The sequence below is a fragment of the Equus caballus genome, chromosome 23 (genome assembly GCF_041296265.1).
Source record: "Equus caballus isolate H_3958 breed thoroughbred chromosome 23, TB-T2T, whole genome shotgun sequence".
NCBI classification, from domain to species: domain Eukaryota; kingdom Metazoa; phylum Chordata; class Mammalia; order Perissodactyla; family Equidae; genus Equus; species Equus caballus.
Genome location: NC_091706.1, coordinates 65478813 through 65488277, shown reverse-complemented (window position 1 = coordinate 65488277; position 9465 = coordinate 65478813). Strand labels below are relative to the sequence as shown.

The following is a 9465-nucleotide window of genomic DNA, read 5'->3' as shown; positions in this document are numbered from 1 at the left end:
GCTAGACTGAGAAGGCGCTAAAGATCCCACGGTCGTCATGTTGGACTTGAGAACTATTCAAGCAGTGAGTCTCAAACAGCAACCCACAATTGACACGGGGGGGTCTGGATACAATGCAGGTTGAGTCAGCAGGTCTGGGACGGGGCCTGAGAGACCACATTTCCACAGACTGTAGGCGATGCTGGTGCTGCTGGTCTGTGGTCCACAAGCAGCAAGGCAGGAATGGACCCATCTTCAGAGTCGAGCACCAACTCTGTACACGGGATGCCTGGCATTCCGCTATGCGAGGCGCCCAGGATTAAGAAAGCATGTGTGATGTCTGTCCATATACCGTATCTATCACATTCCATCAAATCCAAGTTGCCACAGATTATAGGATGTAAGTCATTCAGGAATGTTGAATGTGGGAAAAGGTTTTTTGGAAAAAAATTAAATTTGCATACACACCCACACACAGACATACACACCCCCCCCAAAATGTCTCCATGTGTCATCGTAATTTACATAGTACATCCTTCATCTATAATTTACACTTCTGTTCTTTGATGAGATTTTTGTGCTTAGAGTTAGCCTTTATGCTGTTTTGGGAAGTATGATGTCAAATACAAAGTGTGGAAAAAAGAAAACCCCGATTTCCTCCTCTCTGCTCCCCTCTCTCCAATATCTGACTTCTGATTGAAACCGAGCTCCGGAGAAACAGAACAATTTAAAGCAAATCAATTACTGACTGGCCTGGAAAATATGGATTTTATTCCTGGAAAGTTTCCAACTCCTTTCTTCACCGTCTTTCCTTAATACTTTCAAAGCTTTTGAAGGAATCAAAGAAAAAAATAGGGGCTAAGGGGATTTGGGCAAGGGACGATGGGAGCCAACTACTTAAGGATTCTCATAACTTAATTTGCAGGTGAATGAGATAATATTCCCTTTGTCTTTTCCTAAACTTGCATTTCTTTGAATAACATCCACAAATTTACACAAGTAAAAGTGAATCTGCTTCCAAAAACCAGAGAAGAAAATGCCATCATCTGCTCCTGGAGTGCCACAGTGAGAGGGAAATCTTTCATCCTAACTGTGGAAAATCCACTGAGACAGCAAAAGAACCTAGTTTGTGTTTTAAGTTTTCTTATGGATCTCATAGTAGGGTGACAGCAACTACAGGGAGAAGGAAAACATCCTAGCTTTTGCCAAGTAACTTTCTGTGACAAAGTGATTTAAGCAGGTGGAGGAAAGTCTGCCGGGAAAGAAAGGGCCAAGTATGGGAGGGGAAGATCGATTCAAATGCCCACAATTCTCTATTTCTAGAAGCTCTGCTTCTCATCTCGGCTTTTGTCCTAACCTGGCTGGGGTCCAGCGTAGTTAGCAAGCTATATTTCCCTGGATAAGCTGAAGCAATCTGAGTCCAATCCTAGATTTCCATCCTGGATGGGGAGGATCATGGGACCGAGAAGGTAAGAATTGATTGCTCCTCCCTTAACTCAATTTTCAAGAACGTTGAATCTCTTTAAAAGAATCTTTCAAGAATCCAGGGAAGTTTTTTTTTTTTTTTTTTAAAGATTTTATTTTTTCCTTTTTCTCCCCAAAGCCCCCCGGTACATAGTTGTGTATTCTTCGTTGTGGGTTCTTCTAGTTGTGGCATGTGGGACGCTGCCTCAGCGTGGTCTGATGAGCAGTGCCATATCCGCGCCCAGGATTCGAACTAACGAAACACTGGGCCGCCTGCAGCGGAGCGCGCGAACTTAACCACTCGGCCACGGGGCCAGCCCCTCCAGGGAAGTTTTTATGAGTAAATGCGAATGTGCATTTTTCTAGGCAGAGAGTTCATAGTTTTTATGAGATTCTCAAAGCAGTTCCAGACACTACACGTTAATTCTATAAGTCACCTTGGACTCCTCCATCTTTTTTTAAGTTTTCAACATTTTTGAGGTACTGTGTATGTATCTAAAAGCCTTAGTTGCTCTCCGTGAGGACATGGATAAAAAATTTGATAGCTCCAATTATCACTATGCCTCAATAGATAGTTGGGTTTCACTTTTTAGATAATTAAGATCTAAGTCTTCCCTAGGTATTGATTATTAAGATGCCTACTATGCGACTTCAATGCAAAATTTATATGTATGTATGTGAATGATGGCTATGCATACCTTGCATATAATTTAATAGAAAAATGTCACTATGAATTAAATAGACAACTATTTTAAAGGCTTAATTAGAATGGAATGAACTGTGGAGAGAAAGGAAATATAAGGTTAGAGTGAAAATGGAGCCTCCTTTCTATTTCAACTCTTCAATTACCTTTTCTTTTACTTTTTATTGTGAATGTTTTTATAAATTCAGAAAATAATGCATATCAAGAAACGGGGGATTCTCTTAAGTAATCATGGCAATAAAGTTAATATTAATTTTTTAATATTATCTGATATCAAATTACTCAATTATCTCCTAAATATCTGTATAGTTGGTTCACTTGAACCAAAGTCTAAACAATATCACATGCTTTTATTGCGTCACTGCATCAACCTAGTAACTTAATCCTGGGGGCGCAGGCTCCTGTGCGCCTGTGCAGAGAAGGACTGGCTGGGCCAAGGTTTGGGCCCATGGAGACAGTTGGAGTATATTGGTTGGAAAGGATTTCATCGTGGGGCTCTTCCTAGGTCTGAAATAGGACAGCATACGGCTCCCTTCCCCCTGGTCACTATGAATGCAGAGAACTATACAATCATCTTCATTTGTTTATTACCCTGCTCTCGTTATGGGTCCACGCATGGTCTTACTCTCTCTCCTCCCCTCCCCATCTTCTCTGTGATTCCAACGTAACCAGCACACATAGACCCATGTACAAGTGATTCCCTAGATCAATGGACATCATTTGCATCTTCCCTATCCCAAATCCCCTGCTTACCCCCACCTGAAGTAACTCTTGTCTGAAAACTTGTGTTTATCAACCTATGGCTTTTGTAAACTATACATATATATTTTTTTATTTTTTACTTATTTACTTTTTTGCTGAGGAAGATTAGCCCTGAGCTAACATCGATGCCAGTCTTCCTCCACTTTATATGTAGTTGCCACCACAGCATGGCTGATGAATGGTATAGGTTCATGCCCAGGATCCGAACCCGCGAACCTGGGCTGCCTAAGCAAAGCGTGTCAAACTTAACCACTAGGCCACAGGGTCAGCCCCTCCTATAGGGAGCCTGGTGGTCACACCCTACTAGCTGGTGTACCAGATGGCTGGCAGGAGCACCCCCCCCCCCCCACCACCATCAGGAAAAGTTAGCTGTCTCCAACTGCTTTGCCCAGGCACGTTTCACTTCATCAGCAAACACTGCATGCCGTCCTTCTAAGGGGAGCACTAGTCACGTCACATGTGCAGAAGATTGTAAAGACAGAGGAAAGTTGTCACAGGTCATCTTTCAGCTTTAAACACATGTTACAATGAGAATTCTGTTCAATCACACATGCTGCAGGATGAGACTATGGAAGAAGCTAGAAAAACAAAGTGGAGGTTTATCAGGTTCATCCCGGATTAACAGAATGCAACTATTAATAATTATATTTAATTAATAATAAATAATCTGAGACATAAACTAAATGGAGGGTGACACCAGACAACAGAGGGAAACTGGGACTACACTGGGTAAGCCACCTATATGATGATTACCCAAATTTTGTACGTGTTCTCAAAGACGCAACTTTTCACTTTGTTTATTTTCTATTAGATCTTTTTTATTTCCATTCTTATTATCTCCTTCTTTTTGCTTTCTTGAGGTTTATTTTCTTTTTCATTACTAATTACTAAATTAGACATTTTGCTCATCAGCTGGTGTCAGCTCAAAATTATTCAAGAAGTACTGAAATGCAGAATGTTACGGAAACTATCAGAGGCCAGAAAAAATGTGTAAAGCTCTTAGTTGTCATGGTAACTGATAAAATCTTGTATCAGCAATTGGAAAAATCAGAAATTGGGCATTTGTATGACATTACTTTTTTATAGCTTTTCAAGGGATAGAAGGGAAATTTTTCTAATTAGGTTAATTTTTTTCCCAGGCCATTACTGAATTTAGCAAATGGCTTTTGCAGAGAGTACTAACCCAGGCTGTAGATAATGATCGGTCAACATCTCAATACCAAGAGAGTAGTCAAATCTAAAGGCAGGGACTGACTTCCAGGTTACGCAGAATGGGAAGCTGGTGACGTCCATCCTTGTCCACCGCGCCCTGGTAAGAGCTACAAAAACAATAAGATGGTGACGGAAAGTTGTTCTAATTTTCCTATTTTCATGCACTGCTCACAACTTGCCGATGTGTAACGTGGGTGTTGCTGCCCCCTCTCCATCCCCTTCTCACAGACTGTAGCTTTGCTAATCTACGAATCAGGGAGCTTTTTCTTACTTTCTTCCTGTCTGGATCCTCTTCAGCATCTTCTGAGTAATGGGCCCCTGCTGCTGGCCAGCTCCATAGACACCGCCTCCTAAGGGCATAACGAAGAAAGGTTGAAGTTTGAAGTTCTATCCAAGACACTTGTTTTCTCCAACCAGCACAAAGCCCTTCAAACCCTGGGCCTTAGGCAGGACCGCTCTGAAGTTCCTGCATCTGGTGATGGTCCTCTCCACGGATAAGGCCTCCACCGTGCCCGGGAGTCAGCTTCACTTCCTGGCTCCCCACAGGCCAAGCAGCTTCCAGCGTTCTTCCAGATGAGCACAGACGCCCACCTGCCTCCTCTACGACATCCCCAGCAGGAGAGAGAACTGCAGAAGGTGTGCGATGGTGGAAATGAGTCTTCAGTGTTAGGCTGGATCTCAAAATTCTTAAACACGTGAAAGAAAAATATGTTCTCAAACTTGGGAGGAGGCGATGGCTGATGGTTAGCTGTTTTGACACGCCAGAACATCTTGTATTAGGCCTGTCTTAACCTCGTGGAGCACGCCGAGGGACCGTCTCTGTGTTGTCAGAGCACACAGGATTCCTTTAAAGAAAGATTGCAAAAAGTTATATAACCACGTTTTAACATAACAGCTCTTGAAAAATTACACCACTTTCTGGATGACTACTTTGGAGAAATACAATATCATTTTCGTACAAATCACACTAAATGAATACACAAAATGATATTTCAACATGATGGTTTCAGACAAGGACACACTCACCAGTTTCCTCGAGGCAGCATTTTCTAGCCAGAACGCCTCGTGTGAAACGAGCTGAGTGCCTGCCGTGTTTGGATGACCGCAGGAATGTTGCTCCACTTGTGTAAGCTCAGAGAGGGCCAAAGAGCAGGATCTTCTAGGACTTCCAGGCTCTGTGTAAAGTCCATTATTTGCGTATTTTTCCAGGCCCTGGAAGCATTTTTCCTTGCTACAGGTTTACTTTTGAGTTCAGTCTGAATGTAAGACAATCATAAACCGCATGAAGATGGAAAACTGTTAAGAAATGGTGCAGAAAGAAGAATGTACCTTCTGGAGGATGACTTCCCCACACCACTCACCATCCACTATCACGTCCTCTCAGCGTGGAGAAGAGGAGAAGCCTTCACTACATTTCAGTACAGAGCAAAGGGGCCTCACGTGGCTGCTCATGACTCACAGTTGTTGCTTGTTACATCCATGACTTCTTTCCATCGTTCAATCAATATATGTTTTCTCTCTGTGGAAACGGTTTAGGATTCCTCATTAATGTTTCCATTACAATTAGGTGAACTATTTTTCATTGAATGGTTTTTCACTAAGAGGCAGGATTTCCAGGAAGAGGCAATTGAAGTATAAATGTATTTGACTAACTTTTAAAATGTGAAAACACAGTCGGATTGCAGCCCTGTCAGGTTAGAGGTGGACCTGCAGAGACTGGGGAGGTTCTGAACTTCCACAGCCAGGTAGACAGGTTATCCCCAAAGTTCCTGCGGGGTTAGCACCCTGCAGGAGTCGGCTTCGGGGAAGACCTTCCCTTCTGGCCAGGCTCCTCGTGGCTCAGGACTTTCCCTCCCCACCTGAGTATTCCTGTTGATCACATGATCCTGGAACCAGCTCCTTCCACCTTCCCCGTCGTTTCCCTCCCCAGTGAGTTCAGAAGGCTCTTATACTTGATCAGTCTTTATTCGTACGGGAATTTTGTCATTAGCAGCCATAATCCAAACAAAGCACACGTAGAAGAGGAAACGGTACTTTATCTCCCATCTCTGTCTGGCCTCCTGTCTGGCCTCCAGCGACAAGAGACCGTCCCTTTGTGCTGAGGCACGGATCCTTGTAGCTCTGCCTACAACCCTCAGACATAGCTTCCACCTACCGTGCCAAGATGAGGACCCCAACCCAGGGTGAGGACACCCTGGCACTGTCCTTGCTCTCAGTGGGGAAACGGCTCTCAGAGGATCTTTGTAACTCCCTTTCTTGCCAGGGGTGGAATTGAATGCCACAAGCCCTTCTTAATCAGACCCAACAACACACTTGTTCTCCAGTTTCTCCCAAATTATTGCACTGTGACCTCTGAACTCTGGTCATTAACAAACTCCCCTCTCCTCCCAATTCCTTCTCCCAGAGTTCACTCTCCGGCCTTTATGGGTCCTGACTGTCCTCCAGGACACACCTCCCCTGCAGTCTTTTCAGCAGAGGCCGACCTGGTCTCCCCGACTTTCCTCTTCTGGTGCAGGAAATGGGGTTGAGGTTTACCACCCCCTTTCCCCTCCCCCACCTTCAAACAATGCTACTTTCAGGCTTAGGCCATTCCCTTCTACCACCTACTGCCTCACACGTGGCTACCCACTGTCCTCCTGGACACTCCCAGTCACATTCTTGTCACTTGAGCATCAATATCAATGGCGTCAAGCACATGGCTGCTCTTTCCTCGACCTTCTCATGGCCAATGACAGCTACCTCCACTTGGCCTCAGCCCCCACAGCCATGGTCCACACTGCACTGTAGATGATCTAGGGAGCCAGAGAAGGTGGTGTGGTTAGAGCAGAGTGAACAGGCGTGGAGCATGGGGGAGATGAGGCCAGGGGTTCTGCCAGCTGCATGGTGCAGGGCCTGGTAGGCTGGGGGCAGGTTTGCATGGTATATTCTATGTGCAAGAGGAAAGTTTTGAGCAAATAAGGGATCTGATTGGGTGTGAATCATAACAGGATATCTCTGGCTTCTTTATGGGAATCGAATTATAAAAGGGCCAAAATGGACGGGTTTGGAATGTGTCATGAGTAGTTCCTGAAAGAGATAAAAGAAGCTTGGAAGAGACAGAGGACCCTACACAAGCCAGGAGTCAACCTCAATTTCTCCTTTGGCTACGACCCTCTTCACCAAGACTGCAGATTCCATGAAAAGGGGTCCTTGTGATTCTCCCCTGAACCATTTTGGTCTGAGCTACTGTCACCTCTCTCCTAGGCGACTGCCTTCATGTCCTTCGTGGTCTCTCCGCTCCTCCTTTTTCCTACTCTCAATTGACTTAGAATTTCAATAATGCAGCATGAAGATTTCAGCAAAACACGTCTGTTTAAGCGAAGACCTCAAATACGACACAGGCTTCACTGAACCTGGGAGGAAATTCGGTCTTACCGCAGCCTGCAGCCCCCGTGCTCTGCCTTTTGCCCACTATCTAACCTCAGTTTCCCTCTTCCCATCACACAATTCACTTCAGCCCCCCTGATGTACGTCAGTTCTGAAAATAGGCTTATCTTACCTAGGGAAATTGGCATTCATGGTTCCTTCCACAAGGAAGGACATCAGTTCCCGCAGCTCTTAGCAGGCCAGCCCCTTCGCAGCTGGGTGACCATGTCCAGAGAGGCCACCTCTGGGACCCCACCTACACAGAGTTTCTATCACAAAGCTCCTTTCACAATTGGTAAGTAATTGACCTTTTTATTTAAAAATCTGCTCCCCACACATAATGGTAGCTCCGCCCAGGACCCTCAGTTCCCATGTGAACACCTAGGGAGCGTCAGGATTTCTCTGAGCCCAGAGGGGTTGGAGGGTTGGGGCTGCTTCGTGCCTCCCAGCTCTCTGCCAGTAGGTCTGACCCACTCACCCTGGGGTCTGGCTGCCTCTCCTAATCCCTCCTTTAGGCAACCTCCTCATTACCCCAAACAGCTGCCGACGACGTGCTTGCCCTGGCTGAGCACCAGGTCACAGACTCGCAGGAGGGAGGAGGCCCTGAGGAGCCACTTAGGAAAATGTTGACGTGACAGCCTGCAGCATAGACAGACGTTTTCCACGTGGCTTTTCCTCCTGCGGTTTCCAGGGACTATTCTGGATCTCGCACAGCAGGGGCAGCGCAGTCACCACTAAACACAACGCCGAGCGGCACATGGCAGCACGTGGGAGTCGGCTTCCGGGAAGACCTTCCCTTCTGGCCCGGAGCTGTGCCCCTAGTCTCAGAAATCCTTCCCACGCCCAGTCAACAGCGTCTGGAGCGGGCGTGTCCCCAGGACCAATAGCTGGGAGATATGAGCAGGCCCCTGATGTTTCTTCCCCAGGGACATTTGTCCATTGGGCTCTAGGAGCTGCTGAAGAAGTTACCAGCTAAAACCTCCACGGTGGAGATCTCTCCCGCCACCCTTCTCAACAGCCTCTGAGGAGGATGCTGTAGCAGGAACCCCTCATTGGAATTGAACCTCCACAGAGGTACCTCAAGTGGTTGCTGCAGGCTTTGCCCATCTATAGAGTTTTGAAAAATACACGTCAGTAATTTAAAAAGTTAACCTGGTAGCTAATAAGAAATAAACATGTAGTAGTGTTCTGACAGGTGGCTGACAGGCTGCATTACGAGTGGGCCGCGTGAGTCATCACCCATTATAGGTTACACGCAGAAAAAAAATCCCACTCTGGAGAGAGACTCTAAAATGCGCTGCAGACAGAGAATGTGCTTGGAATGACATCCGTGAAGCACGTCTCTCTCTCTGCAAAGTCCTTACTCCCACACACAATGTTTACTGGAAACGAAAGCATGTTCAGGTAGAAGAAATACTTTTTTGAAACGAACAAAAATATGGCTAGTAATGGACAGAAATGGGTGAAAAACATTTTTCTTTGATCCTGCTCCCTTCAAGAGTTAGATGAAAGCAATTTAAACTCTTGTACAAGTATCCAAATGTTCCCCCTCTGTAAATCCTAGAAATATTTATTTTCTTTATATGAAGACTGCGTATCTTCCCTCATAAGCAGTGGTCTGAATGGGTGGACCAGATCCTTGTGAGTAGCCTGGAAAGGAATCCAGTGTGGAAGGGAGGACAGACCAATGGCCCATCCCAGCTAGGTCCTGGGAAATGAGTCGCCACCCAGCAAAGGGTCACGGCTCTGTTTTTCCCCTGGCTTGGCTGTTTCCAATTGGTAAGCAAGTGGTGGGCTCGGTCCCTCCCTCCTTCATGGGCTGTCATAAGGATTCCAGATCAGACGGGAGCTGTGGGAAACACAGCTGCAAGCACACGCTGTGATGGCTCTTTGATGTGTTGCTTTCACTGGGCTGAAGCACGGTCCCCAGAATCACCTTG

General features: G+C 45.8%; 1 long non-coding RNA gene across 2 annotated transcripts; it reads right to left on the bottom strand.

Annotated features, from left to right (window-relative positions):
• Positions 1-2972: 2972 nt before the first annotated feature.
• LOC138920353 (uncharacterized) lies at positions 2973-5278 on the bottom strand. Of its 2 annotated transcripts, XR_011431395.1 has the most exons (4): positions 5147-5278; positions 4392-4965; positions 4092-4227; positions 2973-3486 (listed from the first exon to the last, which is right to left on the bottom strand). It is a non-coding gene; the product is annotated as an uncharacterized lncRNA (long non-coding RNA). The 2 variants fall into 2 exon arrangements; XR_011431394.1 differs by lacking the exon at positions 2973-3486 and having other exon boundaries at positions 3701-4227.
• Positions 5279-9465: the final 4187 nt, after the last annotated feature.